Here is a 19,467-nt window from a genome sequence, read left to right on the forward strand (position 1 = left end):
GTACGCAGTACTGATAAAACAATAAGTGCCCGTCGTAAGTACCAGCTCCGCAACAGTGCGGGCATCACATTAGTGACGTGGATGAACATATATGGATAAGCCCATATTAAGGCATCACGTGACCAGAGCCGTCACTGACTGGGTATACGTAAAGACGCAGGGAGATGCAAGGAAAGGGAGGGAGAGAGACAGGGAGAAGATGTGAAACGGAGGAAGGCACGGATGGAGGGAGTTCTTCCGAGCTTCTGCGGGCCTCTCTCTTTCACTGGTGCATGCCGGGAGCTGGTCCCAACATCCACAAAGTGTGTGTGTATTATTGGTTGTATTTTATGGGGGTAGGAGGGTAGTGTGTATATTGTGTGTGTGGGAGTATTATATTGTGTGTAGAGGTGCAGAGGAGAGTACTAGATTGTGTATCTTGTGTAAGGGTGTTGTGTATATTGTGTTTGGAGCTATAATATTATTGGGGAGATTAGTATTGAGGAGGTATTATAGTGTGTATTGTGGGGAGTATTAGTGTGTGTATTGTTTGTGGGTGACAGATGCTGGGGGTATGCAGCAATCCCTGCACTGAGGTCCGAGGCGGCTCTGCATCGCTCGCACGCACTGTGGATGACCAAGCATGTGCCCATGATAATCATGGCCTTAGAGGGATGAGTGTGTCAGAGCCTAGAAGGGGCATATATATGATGGAGGAGGGAGGAGGAGGAGGGAGGAGGAGGAGATGATAGCATTGTAAAAGTTAACAAGATAGTTAGTTTAAGCAGAAAGTGAGGAGAGGTTAGAGATAAGGGTAGATGTCAGAGGAGAGAGTTCAATTAAGCTGAGGTATCGAGTAGGACAGGGGTGAGGGGAATGAGAGGTGGTGGATGATGAGAGCAGAAGAGGTCATGTACAAATAGACCTTGTTAGTCAGAGAGCAGTCATTCCAGAGGGCACGTGAGAAGTGAAGAGTAAAGTGAGACATGGAATGTGTATTACATTAGATGGGTTAATACGCTTAGCAGGGAGGTGGAGAGAGAGAGGCAAGAGGCAGAGAGTGGTGCAGGGGTTGAGGAAGAGATGTTGCATGTACCTTATCAGAACATTAAAGAACATCAATTCACACTGGTGCAGAGTTGATGATGAATCCAGTTCACCTCCAATTCAATTTTAACAGAAATGTTTCATTCTTCATTACTGAAAAAAAAGAAAAGTAAAAAACATTTCATTACTATTTTCAAAATGGATTGAATTCCCCCAACAATGACTATGTGTTACCAATATATCCCTCTCAGTCCCACTGCAGCATATACTGTACCAGTGTGAAAGTAGGAAGGTACACAGTACCGGTAAAACAATACGTGCCGGTACTATGCACCATATGAATTATAAGGGGATGTAAATCTCCCAGTCTCTCTCCATATCCGCAACAGAGCGGGCTCCGGTCAGTGGCATGGATGCCCATATATGGGTATGCTCATATTTGGGCATCCCATGTCACTGACCGGAGCCGGCTCTGAGTATAGGGATATATGCGGAGACGCAGAGGTGCAAGGAAATGGGAGGAGGCACGGTGAGAAACAGGGAGAGACCACAGGAAGATAGAGGGCAACAACTTCCACAAGGTACTTGTATGGGTATAATTGTTTGTATTTTGTGCAGAGGGGGTAATTTCAGATAAAATACAATTCTCCACCCTCTACGAAACAATTCCACTTTGTTCAGTAAGCCAGAAAGTCTTGGTCCCATGTGGACTGAATTTAATGCAAATAAGGTCCTTAATACACAAGTAAAGAATAAAGTTACTTATTCTCTACTGTAAGAAGTGCCACATTGCCCACTATTTGGGTCCTGTGCCCAGATTGTGACCATGCATGGCAGAGGTGAGATTCCCCCAACTCCAATTTGCTACACTCTCCAAGAGAGATAATTGTGATCAGAGGTGGAACTAGGGGAGGGTGTGAGCAGGGTCACTGCCCAGGGAGTAACCTGACTGGGGGCACGGAAATCTCATTTAGTGCATATGTTGCGGCACTGCATTGATTGACCGGTCAATCTGCACTGCTGCCTGTCACAGTGACATCCTGATCGGGCACTGTGATCAGCTATAGCACTGACCCAGGTGAGATAGTTCAGCACTTTACAAGGAGGGAACAGATGTTGTGGGTGACAGATGCTGGAGGTAGGCCAAGACTGTTGGCCAGAGTAACGTGGAGACTTACTGCACTCTGCATGCCCATCCTCTCCCTGACATCAGGGGAAGGAAGTGGCCCTGGGGTGTGTGTAGGTATGCCAGATGTCAGTGTATGCATAAGTAAGTATGCCTGTGTAGTGGGAGGTGTAGGGGCGTTAAGCTGGAGGACTTAAAACAGGCACAAAAGCACATAGATACCTCTGATTATACCGCACCAAATGCTGATAATATCATGCTGTAGCTGCACTTTACAGAAGATGATGCAGATGTCATCATTGGTTGGTGGGTTCATTAAATCAATCCATCATATCATAACCACACTGTGCATATGATGTACTGAATCAGTAACACCAGGAAGACATCTCCATGTTAGGAGTAGAGTTGAAGTTAACAGAATATGTCCAGCACTGTGGTGTGTAGCCCATAAATAATAATTGTGCACATTACCAGAACAACATACTGTCAACTGCAAGATCATTTTGCTGCTTGTAGCGTATGCTCATCCTGTACAGTGTTGTAGTAGATCCGTCTCTTCAGTGTTCACTGCAACAAAAGTAAGACATTGCATTAATATTACAGACGTTTGGGGGCTGAAATCTCACTTCGCTGCGGACAATTTCCCTTTGCATAAGATTCTTGTGATTATGTCAATGATGATCAATAACTGCATCATAACACAGCCGCTCTATACAGAAGATGTACTTGCTCTCATTGGTCATTGAGGTAATACGTCACACAATGTACAGATATAGCAAGGATTATTTCTCCCACTTGTGCATTATGGCATTATGATGGGAAATGTTGTGAGATTCTGCATTATCAGCATCACTGAATCTTTTGGAAATTAAGTGATATTCTATGTTTTAATGCAATATTATGGGTGATCAGCCGGTAAAATAATAATAGCTTGCTGTATCTGTAGCCATGCTCTACCCATGATGTGCTGAACCAATGACTGCAGAGAGATTCAGAGTGCTAAACATGACTGGAACGCATCTCTGAATAATGGGCAGCAAAGCAGTGCAGAATAGGAGGTGAAAGTATTTAAAATGGAAGATCCTTAGCAGCTGTGTGGAGAGTAGACAGTACAGACTGACCAAGTAAATGGTAAAAGGAGTAACTTCAACATTACTTGGCTTTGTTCTCCACATTGAAGCTTTCCTCCTCTTTAAATCACTAATACTGATGCCATGTGTAACCTGTACTGAGAGTTATATAATCTACTGGCCTAGATGAAACCATATGATGCAAACAGGATCCATCCCACTCCAGATTCATAGAATTGAACCACCTCAACCTTTCATAACAATCACATAGAACTGCAGCTGTGCGCTACTGCACATGTTCTTGTTATGAATGGTAGTAGATGTGGTCCTTGGGTCTTTACTTCATACTGTAGCCACACTCTACTCATGATGTATTGAATCAACGAAAACTTGCATGGTTCAGATCACAGGAAGGGGTAGAGTAGAGATGAAAATATTCAATGTGAAACCCGTAGCAGCCGGATTGTGTGGAGTCAATAAAACGACAAATACTAAATGGTAAATGAGAAATATACACATTGCTTATCTGTCTCTGTGTAGTAATTTTCCTTCTCTTCAACTGTCCTTCAAATTTTCTCTTTTGCAAGAAAAGGAACACATGGCTTCAATATTCACTTCTGTTCTGCAGTCATCCCTCCTGAAATAAAAGTTAAGCATTGCATTGTTATTATGATAATACATACAATAAACCTTGCTCCAAACCATTTGATGCAAAGCAAATCCACCTCCCACCCACAGCTGTGCTCCTTCTAGAGCATGCATGTCAAACTCCAGTCCTCGAGGGTCCCAAACAGGCCAGGTTTTCAGTAGGGATATCCTGAAAACCTGGCCTGTTTGCTGCCCTCGAGGACTGGAGTTTGACATCCTTGTTCTTGAGCTTCTACCACGCAAGTCATCCATGTGAGTGACACTGTACTGCAGTCCTGGTCTGCACACAATCTACTGAATCAATGACATCACACTGTAAAGGCAATCTACAAGATGTATTAGTTGTCCACACTTCCGAAATGTTACTTTTATGTCCAAATCACTTATTCCCATGACCTGATATTTGTATTTGTTATTTATAGGATTGTCACAAAGAGTTGATGAGGTCACCAAATGATAGTATGTAGAGAGAAAGAGAGATCTCAGAACAGAGCCCTGATGTATACCCACAGACAGATCAATAGAAGACGAAGACATGTTAGCAACAGAGATGGAGAATGTGTGACAGGAAAGTTATGATGAAAACCAGGATAGAACTGTGTTACGGATACCAAGAGAGAGTTTAGAATATGAAGGAGGAGAGTGATTGAGAGCATCAAACGCAGCAGATAGATCAAGTAGGATTAGTAGGGAAAAGTGACCTTGGGAATTTGCTTTAAGCACAGTCTGTAGAACGAGCTGTACGAAAGGCAGGTTGTAAAGGATCCAGGAGGGAATGTGATTTAAGAATGTTGACATTCTAGCAATTAGGAGACAAACAGCAGGAGGGATACAGGGCGGTAGTTAGTAAGGCACATAGGGTGTAGGTTGTTTCTGAGAAAAGGGTGACCACTACAGGCTTAAAGTAAGAGGGTAAAGAGCCAGAGAATAGGGAGGAATTGAAGATGTGGGTGAGAGTGGGGACTAAGAGATGCAGTAAGGTGTGAGGGGATACGATCTAGAGGGCATGGGTTAATACGCTTAGCAGGGAGGTGGAGACAGAGAGGCAAGAGGCAGAGAGTGGTGCAGGGGTTGAGGAAGAGATGTTGCATGTACCTTATCAGAACATTAAAGAACATCAATTCACACTGGTGCAGAGTTGATGATGAATCCAGTTCACCTCCAATTCAATTTTAACAGAAATGTTTCATTCTTCATTACTGAAAAAAAAGAAAAGTAAAAAACATTTCATTACTATTTTCAAAATGGATTGAATTCCCCCAACAATGACTATGTGTTACCAATATATCCCTCTCAGTCCCACTGCAGCATATACTGTACCAGTGTGGAAGTAGGAAGGTACACAGTACCGGTAAAACAATACGTGCCGGTACTATGCACCATATGAATTATAAGGGGATGTAAATCTCCCAGTCTCTCTCCATATCCGCAACAGAGCGGGCTCCGGTCAGTGGCATGGATGCCCATATATGGGTATGCTCATATTTGGGCATCCCATGTCACTGACCGGAGCCGGCTCTGAGTATAGGGATATATGCGGAGACGCAGAGGTGCAAGGAAATGGGAGGAGGCACGGTGAGAAACAGGGAGAGACCACAGGAAGATAGAGGGCAACAACTTCCACAAGGTACTTGTATGGGTATAATTGTTTGTATTTTGTGCAGAGGGGGTAATTTCAGATAAAATACAATTCTCCACCCTCTACGAAACAATTCCACTTTGTTCAGTAAGCCAGAAAGTCTTGGTCCCATGTGGACTGAATTTAATGCAAATAAGGTCCTTAATACACAAGTAAAGAATAAAGTTACTTATTCTCTACTGTAAGAAGTGCCACATTGCCCACTATTTGGGTCCTGTGCCCAGATTGTGACCATGCATGGCAGAGGTGAGATTCCCCCAACTCCAATTTGCTACACTCTCCAAGAGAGATAATTGTGATCAGAGGTGGAACTAGGGGAGGGTGTGAGCAGGGTCACTGCCCAGGGAGTAACCTGACTGGGGGCACGGAAATCTCATTTAGTGCATACACTACCGATACACTTTATTGAAGTGTGGTCGGTACCACAAGCCGGGAAATCTCCCGGCTTGCTAGTGGCCGCCCCTCGGCGTGCCGCGCGTCATAGACGCGCGGTCACGCGTCATCGGGAGCGTGCGCCCGCTGCACGCATGTCCAGGGGCTCCCCGAGGGAGCCCTGGTGTCCCGCGATCGCGGGACAGCGGCAGGGGGTTCCGGGGGACCCGGCGGACCCGGCAGCGGTAGGGAGAGCGCCCCGATCGGAGGGCGCTCTTCCGCTGCTTCGGCGTGCGCCCGTCACACTCGGGCGCGCGCCAGGCTACTGCTGCGGCACAGAACGGGCAAATGCTCGAATAAACTGTGCCGCAGCAGTATGTTGCGGCACTGCATTGATTGACCGGTCAATCTGCACTGCTGCCTGTCACAGTGACATCCTGATCGGGCACTGTGATCAGCTATAGCACTGACCCAGGTGAGATAGTTCAGCACTTTACAAGGAGGGAACAGATGTTGTGGGTGACAGATGCTGGAGGTAGGCCAAGACTGTTGGCCAGAGTAACGTGGAGATTTACTGCACTCTGCATGCCCATCCTCTCCCTGACATCAGGGGAAGGAAGTGGCCCTGGGGTGTGTGTAGGTATGCCAGATGTCAGTGTATGCATAAGTAAGTATGCCTGTGTAGTGGGAGGTGTAGGGGCGTTAAGCTGGAGGACTTAAAACAGGCACAAAAGCACATAGATACCTCTGATTATACCGCACCAAATGCTGATAATATCATGCTGTAGCTGCACTTTACAGAAGATGATGCAGATGTCATCATTGGTTGGTGGGTTCATTAAATCAATCCATCATATCATAACCACACTGTGCATATGATGTACTGAATCAGTAACACCAGGAAGACATCTCCATGTTAGGAGTAGAGTTGAAGTTAACAGAATATGTCCAGCACTGTGGTGTGTAGCCCATAAATAATAATTGTGCACATTACCAGAACAACATACTGTCAACTGCAAGATCATTTTGCTGCTTGTAGCGTATGCTCATCCTGTACAGTGTTGTAGTAGATCCGTCTCTTCAGTGTTCACTGCAACAAAAGTAAGACATTGCATTAATATTACAGACGTTTGGGGGCTGAAATCTCACTTCGCTGCGGACAATTTCCCTTTGCATAAGATTCTTGTGATTATGTCAATGATGATCAATAACTGCATCATAACACAGCCGCTCTATACAGAAGATGTACTTGCTCTCATTGGTCATTGAGGTAATACGTCACACAATGTACAGATATAGCAAGGATTATTTCTCCCACTTGTGCATTATGGCATTATGATGGGAAATGTTGTGAGATTCTGCATTATCAGCATCACTGAATCTTTTGGAAATTAAGTGATATTCTATGTTTTAATGCAATATTATGGGTGATCAGCCGGTAAAATAATAATAGCTTGCTGTATCTGTAGCCATGCTCTACCCATGATGTGCTGAACCAATGACTGCAGAGAGATTCAGAGTGCTAAACATGACTGGAACGCATCTCTGAATAATGGGCAGCAAAGCAGTGCAGAATAGGAGGTGAAAGTATTTAAAATGGAAGATCCTTAGCAGCTGTGTGGAGAGTAGACAGTACAGACTGACCAAGTAAATGGTAAAAGGAGTAACTTCAACATTACTTGGCTTTGTTCTCCACATTGAAGCTTTCCTCCTCTTTAAATCACTAATACTGATGCCATGTGTAACCTGTACTGAGAGTTATATAATCTACTGGCCTAGATGAAACCATATGATGCAAACAGGATCCATCCCACTCCAGATTCATAGAATTGAACCACCTCAACCTTTCATAACAATCACATAGAACTGCAGCTGTGCGCTACTGCACATGTTCTTGTTATGAATGGTAGTAGATGTGGTCCTTGGGTCTTTACTTCATACTGTAGCCACACTCTACTCATGATGTATTGAATCAACGAAAACTTGCATGGTTCAGATCACAGGAAGGGGTAGAGTAGAGATGAAAATATTCAATGTGAAACCCGTAGCAGCCGGATTGTGTGGAGTCAATAAAACGACAAATACTAAATGGTAAATGAGAAATATACACATTGCTTATCTGTCTCTGTGTAGTAATTTTCCTTCTCTTCAACTGTCCTTCAAATTTTCTCTTTTGCAAGAAAAGGAACACATGGCTTCAATATTCACTTCTGTTCTGCAGTCATCCCTCCTGAAATAAAAGTTAAGCATTGCATTGTTATTATGATAATACATACAATAAACCTTGCTCCAAACCATTTGATGCAAAGCAAATCCACCTCCCACCCACAGCTGTGCTCCTTCTAGAGCATGCATGTCAAACTCCAGTCCTCGAGGGTCCCAAACAGGCCAGGTTTTCAGTAGGGATATCCTGAAAACCTGGCCTGTTTGCGGCCCTCGAGGACTGGAGTTTGACATCCTTGTTCTTGAGCTTCTACCACGCAAGTCATCCATGTGAGTGACACTGTACTGCAGTCCTGGTCTGCACACAATCTACTGAATCAATGACATCACACTGTAAAGGCAATCTACAAGATGTATTAGTTGTCCACACTTCCGAAATGTTACTTTTATGTCCAAATCACTTATTCCCATGACCTGATATTTGTATTTGTTATTTATAGGATTGTCACAAAGAGTTGATGAGGTCACCAAATGATAGTATGTAGAGAGAAAGAGAGATCTCAGAACAGAGCCCTGATGTATACCCACAGACAGATCAATAGAAGACGAAGACATGTTAGCAACAGAGATGGAGAATGTGTGACAGGAAAGTTATGATGAAAACCAGGATAGAACTGTGTTACGGATACCAAGAGAGAGTTTAGAATATGAAGGAGGAGAGTGATTGAGAGCATCAAACGCAGCAGATAGATCAAGTAGGATTAGTAGGGAAAAGTGACCTTGGGAATTTGCTTTAAGCACAGTCTGTAGAACGAGCTGTACGAAAGGCAGGTTGTAAAGGATCCAGGAGGGAATGTGATTTAAGAATGTTGACATTCTAGCAATTAGGAGACAAACAGCAGGAGGGATACAGGGCGGTAGTTAGTAAGGCACATAGGGTGTAGGTTGTTTCTGAGAAAAGGGTGACCACTACAGGCTTAAAGTAAGAGGGTAAAGAGCCAGAGAATAGGGAGGAATTGAAGATGTGGGTGAGAGTGGGGACTAAGAGATGCAGTAAGGTGTGAGGGGATACGATCTAGAGGGCATGTGGTAGAGGGAGAAGAGAAGATGATTTGCTTCCAGCTCTGTAAGAGAAGAAAAAGAGTCAAATGCAGAAGGAGAATTAGGTAGAAGGAGAGAAGGGGGAAGGGACAGAAGGAATCTCCTTGTGGGTGGCATCCACCTTGCCTCTGAAGTAGTCAAATGCTTGAGGAGAAGTGAAGGAAGGATGGCAAGTGTGAGGAGAAGGTTAGTGGAGGGAGTCAAATACAGGGAAAAAAAGACAGCGTAAATTAAATTTGAGTGTTGATGAATGTGAAAAAAAAGTAGTGTGGTTTGGCCCCAGAGAGCAGCTTTATACAGGACTGGAGACATTTTTACTGTAGAAAAATCAAATATCAATTGTGTGATTTCCTTCATAGGCATTAAGAACAGCGAGTGGAAGTGTGATGAACATGTTTGGGAATTTAGCCAAGGGTGTGGGCTAGAGGGACAAGTGTGTCAGAGCCTAGAGGGGGCATATAGATAGGAGGATAGCATTGTAAGAGTTAATAAGATTGTTAGTTTAAGCGGAAAGAGAGAGAGAGCAGAGAGGTTAGAGTAGATGTCAGAGGAGAGTTTAATTAAGCAGAGGCAAATCAGTGGGACAGGTAAGATGGGGTGAGGGGAATGACTGATTGTGAATGATGAGAGCAGAAGAGGTCATGTACAACTAGAGCCTTGTTAGTCAGAGAACGGACATTCCAGATGGCATAGGAGAAGGGAAGAGAAAAGTAAGGAAAGGAATGTGGATTACATTAGATAGGTTAACACTCTTAGCAGGGAGGCCCGATGTGTATATGAGCAGGTTCAAGATTATAAGAGATATCCCACACATCAGCAAACATAGAAGGAGACACAGAGATAGGTGTAGAGAGAGACAGAGATAGCTCTATGTAGAGAGAGAGGGACGTAGAGAGAATGAGACAGATAGGCGCAGAGAGAGGGGGCGCAGAGAGAGGAGGCGCCAAAAGAGGGGGCGCAGAGAGAGGGGGCCCAGAGAATAGGATATTAAAGAGTGCTTTTCATTGAGCAGTGCAGAAATAGCTGCAATAGAGGTCTGTACAAATGGTGCAGTGTGTAGACACATGCAAAGGTAGGGGAAGGAAAGAGGAGAACATGTGGATAAAAGCAGGAGTGTGGAAGTTAGAGAAATTAGAAAAGTTTAACAGAGGAGTGAGGAAACAGCCAGCAGAAAGAACAAGAGAGAGGTTACATTGGGATGACGTTCTGTGGTAAAGAGAAAATGCTAGGAGAGAGCTTTCAAATATTAGAGGACATGAATTGAGGGAGCAAATGTATAAATCAAAACCTGAGGGGGAGGTATAGCACGAAAGCTTGCACAGCAGATTATAGTCTTAATGTTGCGTGTACCTGTCAGGGTATTCAAGAAGTTAAATTCTCACAAGTGCAGAGTTCATGATGAAATGCTGAATCTAGTCCCCCTCCAATTTAATTTTAATATAACTTTTCCATTCTTCATTACTGCAAAAAGCAAACAAAACAAAACCACATTGCATTACTATTTTCAAAATGGATTGAATGGCATATTCAACAGTGACTGTGTGATGCCAATATTCCCCACTCACTCGTAGTGAAGCACATATTGTACTAGTGTTGAAAGTAGGCCGGTAGAGTCAGGTACGCAGTACTGATAAAACAATAAGTGCCCGTCGTAAGTACCAGCTCCGCAACAGTGCGGGCATCACATTAGTGACGTGGATGAACATATATGGATAAGCCCATATTAAGGCATCACGTGACCAGAGCCGTCACTGACTGGGTATACGTAAAGACGCAGGGAGATGCAAGGAAAGGGAGGGAGAGAGACAGGGAGAAGATGTGAAACGGAGGAAGGCACGGATGGAGGGAGTTCTTCCGAGCTTCTGCGGGCCTCTCTCTTTCACTGGTGCATGCCGGGAGCTGGTCCCAACATCCACAAAGTGTGTGTGTATTATTGGTTGTATTTTATGGGGGTAGGAGGGTAGTGTGTATATTGTGTGTGTGGGAGTATTATATTGTGTGTAGAGGTGCAGAGGAGAGTACTAGATTGTGTATCTTGTGTAAGGGTGTTGTGTATATTGTGTTTGGAGCTATAATATTATTGGGGAGATTAGTATTGAGGAGGTATTATAGTGTGTATTGTGGGGAGTATTAGTGTGTGTATTGTTTGTGGGTGACAGATGCTGGGGGTATGCAGCAATCCCTGCACTGAGGTCCGAGGCGGCTCTGCATCGCTCGCACGCACTGTGGATGACCAAGCATGTGCCCATGATAATCATGGCCTTAGAGGGATGAGTGTGTCAGAGCCTAGAAGGGGCATATATATGATGGAGGAGGGAGGAGGAGGAGGGAGGAGGAGGAGATGATAGCATTGTAAAAGTTAACAAGATAGTTAGTTTAAGCAGAAAGTGAGGAGAGGTTAGAGATAAGGGTAGATGTCAGAGGAGAGAGTTCAATTAAGCTGAGGTATCGAGTAGGACAGGGGTGAGGGGAATGAGAGGTGGTGGATGATGAGAGCAGAAGAGGTCATGTACAAATAGACCTTGTTAGTCAGAGAGCAGTCATTCCAGAGGGCACGTGAGAAGTGAAGAGTAAAGTGAGACATGGAATGTGGATTACATTAGATGGGTTAATACGCTTAGCAGGGAGGTGGAGAGAGAGAGGCAAGAGGCAGAGAGTGGTGCAGGGGTTGAGGAAGAGATGTTGCATGTACCTTATCAGAACATTAAAGAACATCAATTCACACTGGTGCAGAGTTGATGATGAATCCAGTTCACCTCCAATTCAATTTTAACAGAAATGTTTCATTCTTCATTACTGAAAAAAAAGAAAAGTAAAAAACATTTCATTACTATTTTCAAAATGGATTGAATTCCCCCAACAATGACTATGTGTTACCAATATATCCCTCTCAGTCCCACTGCAGCATATACTGTACCAGTGTGAAAGTAGGAAGGTACACAGTACCGGTAAAACAATACGTGCCGGTACTATGCACCATATGAATTATAAGGGGATGTAAATCTCCCAGTCTCTCTCCATATCCGCAACAGAGCGGGCTCCGGTCAGTGGCATGGATGCCCATATATGGGTATGCTCATATTTGGGCATCCCATGTCACTGACCGGAGCCGGCTCTGAGTATAGGGATATATGCGGAGACGCAGAGGTGCAAGGAAATGGGAGGAGGCACGGTGAGAAACAGGGAGAGACCACAGGAAGATAGAGGGCAACAACTTCCACAAGGTACTTGTATGGGTATAATTGTTTGTATTTTGTGCAGAGGGGGTAATTTCAGATAAAATACAATTCTCCACCCTCTACGAAACAATTCCACTTTGTTCAGTAAGCCAGAAAGTCTTGGTCCCATGTGGACTGAATTTAATGCAAATAAGGTCCTTAATACACAAGTAAAGAATAAAGTTACTTATTCTCTACTGTAAGAAGTGCCACATTGCCCACTATTTGGGTCCTGTGCCCAGATTGTGACCATGCATGGCAGAGGTGAGATTCCCCCAACTCCAATTTGCTACACTCTCCAAGAGAGATAATTGTGATCAGAGGTGGAACTAGGGGAGGGTGTGAGCAGGGTCACTGCCCAGGGAGTAACCTGACTGGGGGCACGGAAATCTCATTTAGTGCATATGTTGCGGCACTGCATTGATTGACCGGTCAATCTGCACTGCTGCCTGTCACAGTGACATCCTGATCGGGCACTGTGATCAGCTATAGCACTGACCCAGGTGAGATAGTTCAGCACTTTACAAGGAGGGAACAGATGTTGTGGGTGACAGATGCTGGAGGTAGGCCAAGACTGTTGGCCAGAGTAACGTGGAGACTTACTGCACTCTGCATGCCCATCCTCTCCCTGACATCAGGGGAAGGAAGTGGCCCTGGGGTGTGTGTAGGTATGCCAGATGTCAGTGTATGCATAAGTAAGTATGCCTGTGTAGTGGGAGGTGTAGGGGCGTTAAGCTGGAGGACTTAAAACAGGCACAAAAGCACATAGATACCTCTGATTATACCGCACCAAATGCTGATAATATCATGCTGTAGCTGCACTTTACAGAAGATGATGCAGATGTCATCATTGGTTGGTGGGTTCATTAAATCAATCCATCATATCATAACCACACTGTGCATATGATGTACTGAATCAGTAACACCAGGAAGACATCTCCATGTTAGGAGTAGAGTTGAAGTTAACAGAATATGTCCAGCACTGTGGTGTGTAGCCCATAAATAATAATTGTGCACATTACCAGAACAACATACTGTCAACTGCAAGATCATTTTGCTGCTTGTAGCGTATGCTCATCCTGTACAGTGTTGTAGTAGATCCGTCTCTACAGTGTTCACTGCAACAAAAGTAAGACATTGCATTAATATTACAGACGTTTGGGGGCTGAAATCTCACTTCGCTGCGGACAATTTCCCTTTGCATAAGATTCTTGTGATTATGTCAATGATGATCAATAACTGCATCATAACACAGCCGCTCTATACAGAAGATGTACTTGCTCTCATTGGTCATTGAGGTAATACGTCACACAATGTACAGATATAGCAAGGATTATTTCTCCCACTTGTGCATTATGGCATTATGATGGGAAATGTTGTGAGATTCTGCATTATCAGCATCACTGAATCTTTTGGAAATTAAGTGATATTCTATGTTTTAATGCAATATTATGGGTGATCAGCCGGTAAAATAATAATAGCTTGCTGTATCTGTAGCCATGCTCTACCCATGATGTGCTGAACCAATGACTGCAGAGAGATTCAGAGTGCTAAACATGACTGGAACGCATCTCTGAATAATGGGCAGCAAAGCAGTGCAGAATAGGAGGTGAAAGTATTTAAAATGGAAGATCCTTAGCAGCTGTGTGGAGAGTAGACAGTACAGACTGACCAAGTAAATGGTAAAAGGAGTAACTTCAACATTACTTGGCTTTGTTCTCCACATTGAAGCTTTCCTCCTCTTTAAATCACTAATACTGATGCCATGTGTAACCTGTACTGAGAGTTATATAATCTACTGGCCTAGATGAAACCATATGATGCAAACAGGATCCATCCCACTCCAGATTCATAGAATTGAACCACCTCAACCTTTCATAACAATCACATAGAACTGCAGCTGTGCGCTACTGCACATGTTCTTGTTATGAATGGTAGTAGATGTGGTCCTTGGGTCTTTACTTCATACTGTAGCCACACTCTACTCATGATGTATTGAATCAACGAAAACTTGCATGGTTCAGATCACAGGAAGGGGTAGAGTAGAGATGAAAATATTCAATGTGAAACCCGTAGCAGCCGGATTGTGTGGAGTCAATAAAACGACAAATACTAAATGGTAAATGAGAAATATACACATTGCTTATCTGTCTCTGTGTAGTAATTTTCCTTCTCTTCAACTGTCCTTCAAATTTTCTCTTTTGCAAGAAAAGGAACACATGGCTTCAATATTCACTTCTGTTCTGCAGTCATCCCTCCTGAAATAAAAGTTAAGCATTGCATTGTTATTATGATAATACATACAATAAACCTTGCTCCAAACCATTTGATGCAAAGCAAATCCACCTCCCACCCACAGCTGTGCTCCTTCTAGAGCATGCATGTCAAACTCCAGTCCTCGAGGGTCCCAAACAGGCCAGGTTTTCAGTAGGGATATCCTGAAAACCTGGCCTGTTTGCTGCCCTCGAGGACTGGAGTTTGACATCCTTGTTCTTGAGCTTCTACCACGCAAGTCATCCATGTGAGTGACACTGTACTGCAGTCCTGGTCTGCACACAATCTACTGAATCAATGACATCACACTGTAAAGGCAATCTACAAGATGTATTAGTTGTCCACACTTCCGAAATGTTACTTTTATGTCCAAATCACTTATTCCCATGACCTGATATTTGTATTTGTTATTTATAGGATTGTCACAAAGAGTTGATGAGGTCACCAAATGATAGTATGTAGAGAGAAAGAGAGATCTCAGATCAGAGCCCTGATGTATACCCACAGACAGATCAATAGAAGACGAAGACATGTTAGCAACAGAGATGGAGAATGTGTGACAGGAAAGTTATGATGAAAACCAGGATAGAACTGTGTTACGGATACCAAGAGAGAGTTTAGAATATGAAGGAGGAGAGTGATTGAGAGCATCAAACGCAGCAGATAGATCAAGTAGGATTAGTAGGGAAAAGTGACCTTGGGAATTTGCTTTAAGCACAGTCTGTAGAACGAGCTGTACGAAAGGCAGGTTGTAAAGGATCCAGGAGGGAATGTGATTTAAGAATGTTGACATTCTAGCAATTAGGAGACAAACAGCAGGAGGGATACAGGGCGGTAGTTAGTAAGGCACATAGGGTGTAGGTTGTTTCTGAGAAAAGGGTGACCACTACAGGCTTAAAGTAAGAGGGTAAAGAGCCAGAGAATAGGGAGGAATTGAAGATGTGGGTGAGAGTGGGGACTAATCGATGCAGTAAGGTGTGAGGGGATACGATCTAGAGGGCATGTGGTAGAGGGAGAAGAGAAGATGATTAGCTTCCAGCTCTGTAAGAGAAGAAAAGGAGTCAAATGCAGAAGGAGAATTAGGTAGAAGGAGAGAAGGGGGAAGGGACAGAAGGAATCTCCTTGTGGGTGGCATCCACCTTGCCTCTGAAGTAGTCAAATGCTTGAGGAGAAGTGAAGGAAGGATGGCAAGTGTGAGGAGAAGGTTAGTGGAGGGAGTCAAATACAGGGAAAAAAAGACAGCGTAAATTAAATTTGAGTGTTGATGAATGTGAAAAAAAAGTAGTGTGGTTTGGCCCCAGAGAGCAGCTTTATACAGGACTGGAGACATTTTTACTGTAGAAAAATCAAATATCAATTGTGTGATTTCCTTCATAGGCATTAAGAACAGCGAGTGGAAGTGTGATGAACATGTTTGGGAATTTAGCCAAGGGTGTGGGCTAGAGGGACAAGTGTGTCAGAGCCTAGAGGGGGCATATAGATAGGAGGATAGCATTGTAAGAGTTAATAAGATTGTTAGTTTAAGCGGAAAGAGAGAGAGAGCAGAGAGGTTAGAGTAGATGTCAGAGGAGAGTTTAATTAAGCAGAGGCAAATCAGTGGGACAGGTAAGATGGGGTGAGGGGAATGACTGATTGTGAATGATGAGAGCAGAAGAGGTCATGTACAACTAGAGCCTTGTTAGTCAGAGAACGGACATTCCAGATGGCATAGGAGAAGGGAAGAGAAAAGTAAGGAAAGGAATGTGGATTACATTAGATAGGTTAACACTCTTAGCAGGGAGGCCCGATGTGTATATGAGCAGGTTCAAGATTATAAGAGATATCCCACACATCAGCAAACATAGAAGGAGACACAGAGATAGGTGTAGAGAGAGACAGAGATAGCTCTATGTAGAGAGAGAGGGACGTAGAGAGAATGAGACAGATAGGCGCAGAGAGAGGGGGCGCAGAGAGAGGAGGCGCCAAAAGAGGGGGCGCAGAGAGAGGGGGCCCAGAGAATAGGATATTAAAGAGTGCTTTTCATTGAGCAGTGCAGAAATAGCTGCAATAGAGGTCTGTACAAATGGTGCAGTGTGTAGACACATGCAAAGGTAGGGGAAGGAAAGAGGAGAACATGTGGATAAAAGCAGGAGTGTGGAAGTTAGAGAAATTAGAAAAGTTTAACAGAGGAGTGAGGAAACAGCAAGCAGAAAGAACAAGAGAGAGGTTACATTGGGATGACGTTCTGTGGTAAAGAGAAAATGCTAGGAGAGAGCTTTCAAATATTAGAGGACATGAATTGAGGGAGCAAATGTATAAATCAAAACCTGAGGGGGAGGTATAGCACGAAAGCTTGCACAGCAGATTATAGTCTTAATGTTGCGTGTACCTGTCAGGGTATTCAAGAAGTTAAATTCTCACAAGTGCAGAGTTCATGATGAAATGCTGAATCTAGTCCCCCTCCAATTTAATTTTAATATAACTTTTCCATTCTTCATTACTGCAAAAAGCAAACAAAACCAAACCACATTGCATTACTATTTTCAAAATGGATTGAATGGCATATTCAACAGTGACTGTGTGATGCCAATATTCCCCACTCACTCGTAGTGAAGCACATATTGTACTAGTGTTGAAAGTAGGCCGGTAGAGTCAGGTACGCAGTACTGATAAAACAATAAGTGCCCGTCGTAAGTACCAGCTCCGCAACAGTGCAGGCATCACATTAGTGACGTGGATGAACATATATGGATAAGCCCATATTAAGGCATCACGTGACCAGAGCCGTCACTGACTGGGTATACGTAAAGACGCAGGGAGATGCAAGGAAAGGGAGGGAGAGAGACAGGGAGAAGATGTGAAACGGAGGAAGGCACGGATGGAGGGAGTTCTTCCGAGCTTCTGCGGGCCTCTCTCTTTCACTGGTGCATGCCGGGAGCTGGTCCCAACATCCACAAAGTGTGTGTGTATTATTGGTTGTATTTTATGGGGGTAGGAGGGTAGTGTGTATATTGTGTGTGTGGGAGTATTATATTGTGTGTAGAGGTGCAGAGGAGAGTACTAGATTGTGTATCTTGTGTAAGGGTGTTGTGTATATTGTGTTTGGAGCTATAATATTATTGGGGAGATTAGTATTGAGGAGGTATTATAGTGTGTATTGTGGGGAGTATTAGTGTGTGTATTGTTTGTGGGTGACAGATGCTGGGGGTATGCAGCAATCCCTGCACTGAGGTCCGAGGCGGCTCTGCATCGCTCGCACACACTGTGGATGACCAAGCATGTGCCCATGATAATCATGGCCTTAGAGGGATGAGTGTGTCAGAGCCTAGAAGGGGCATATATATGATGGAGGAGGGAGGAGGAGGAGGGAGGAGGAGGAGGGAGGAGGAGGAGATGATAGCATTGTAAAAGTTAACAAGATAGTTAGTTTAAGCAGAAAGTGAGGAGAGGTTAGAGATAAGGGTAGATGTCAGAGGAGAGAGTTCAATTAAGCTGAGGTATCGAGTAGGACAGGGGTGAGGGGAATGAGAGGTGGTGGATGATGAGAGCAGAAGAGGTCATGTACAAATAGACCTTGTTAGTCAGAGAGCAGTCATTCCAGAGGGCACGTGAGAAGTGAAGAGTAAAGTGAGACATGGAATGTGGATTACATTAGATGGGTTAATACGCTTAGCAGGGAGGTGGAGAGAGAGAGGCAAGAGGCAGAGAGTGGTGCAGGGGTTGAGGAAGAGATGTTGCATGTACCTTATCAGAACATTAAAGAACATCAATTCACACTGGTGCAGAGTTGATGATGAATCCAGTTCACCTCCAATTCAATTTTAACAGAAATGTTTCATTCTTCATTACTGAAAAAAAAGAAAAGTAAAAAACATTTCATTACTATTTTCAAAATGGATTGAATTCCCCCAACAATGACTATGTGTTACCAATATATCCCTCTCAGTCCCACTGCAGCATATACTGTACCAGTGTGAAAGTAGGAAGGTACACAGTACCGGTAAAACAATACGTGCCGGTACTATGCACCATATGAATTATAAGGGGATGTAAATCTCCCAGTCTCTCTCCATATCCGCAACAGAGCGGGCTCCGGTCAGTGGCATGGATGCCCATATATGGGTATGCTCATATTTGGGCATCCCATGTCACTGACCGGAGCCGGCTCTGAGTATAGGGATATATGCGGAGACGCAGAGGTGCAAGGAAATGGGAGGAGGCACGGTGAGAAACAGGGAGAGACCACAGGAAGATAGAGGGCAACAACTTCCACAAGGTACTTGTATGGGTATAATTGTTTGTATTTTGTGCAGAGGGGGTAATTTCAGATAAAATACAATTCTCCACCCTCTACGAAACAATTCCACTTTGTTCAGTAAGCCAGAAAGTCTTGGTCCCATGTGGACTGAATTTAATGCAAATAAGGTCCTTAATACACAAGTAAAGAATAAAGTTACTTATTCTCTACTGTAAGAAGTGCCACATTGCCCACTATTTGGGTCCTGTGCCCAGATTGTGACCATGCATGGCAGAGGTGAGATTCCCCCAACTCCAATTTGCTACACTCTCCAAGAGAGATAATTGTGATCAGAGGTGGAACTAGGGGAGGGTGTGAGCAGGGTCACTGCCCAGGGAGTAACCTGACTGGGGGCACGGAAATCTCATTTAGTGCATATGTTGCGGCACTGCATTGATTGACCGGTCAATCTGCACTGCTGCCTGTCACAGTGACATCCTGATCGGGCACTGTGATCAGCTATAGCACTGACCCAGGTGAGATAGTTCAGCACTTTACAAGGAGGGAACAGATGTTGTGGGTGACAGATGCTGGAGGTAGGCCAAGACTGTTGG

General features: G+C 44.0%; 1 long non-coding RNA gene across 1 annotated transcript; it reads right to left on the reverse strand.

The window, feature by feature from the left end:
* Nucleotides 1-10,529: 10,529 nt before the first annotated feature.
* Nucleotides 10,530-18,456, reverse strand: LOC142475639 (uncharacterized). The gene is made up of 6 exons (XR_012791055.1): nt 18,361-18,456; nt 17,006-17,116; nt 14,502-14,621; nt 13,386-13,481; nt 11,838-11,941; nt 10,530-10,606 (listed from the first exon to the last, which is right to left on the reverse strand). It is a non-coding gene; the product is annotated as an uncharacterized LOC142475639 (long non-coding RNA).
* Nucleotides 18,457-19,467: the final 1,011 nt, after the last annotated feature.

This window comes from Ascaphus truei, unplaced genomic scaffold, assembly GCF_040206685.1.
Source record: "Ascaphus truei isolate aAscTru1 unplaced genomic scaffold, aAscTru1.hap1 HAP1_SCAFFOLD_1298, whole genome shotgun sequence".
Lineage (NCBI taxonomy): Eukaryota > Metazoa > Chordata > Amphibia > Anura > Ascaphidae > Ascaphus > Ascaphus truei.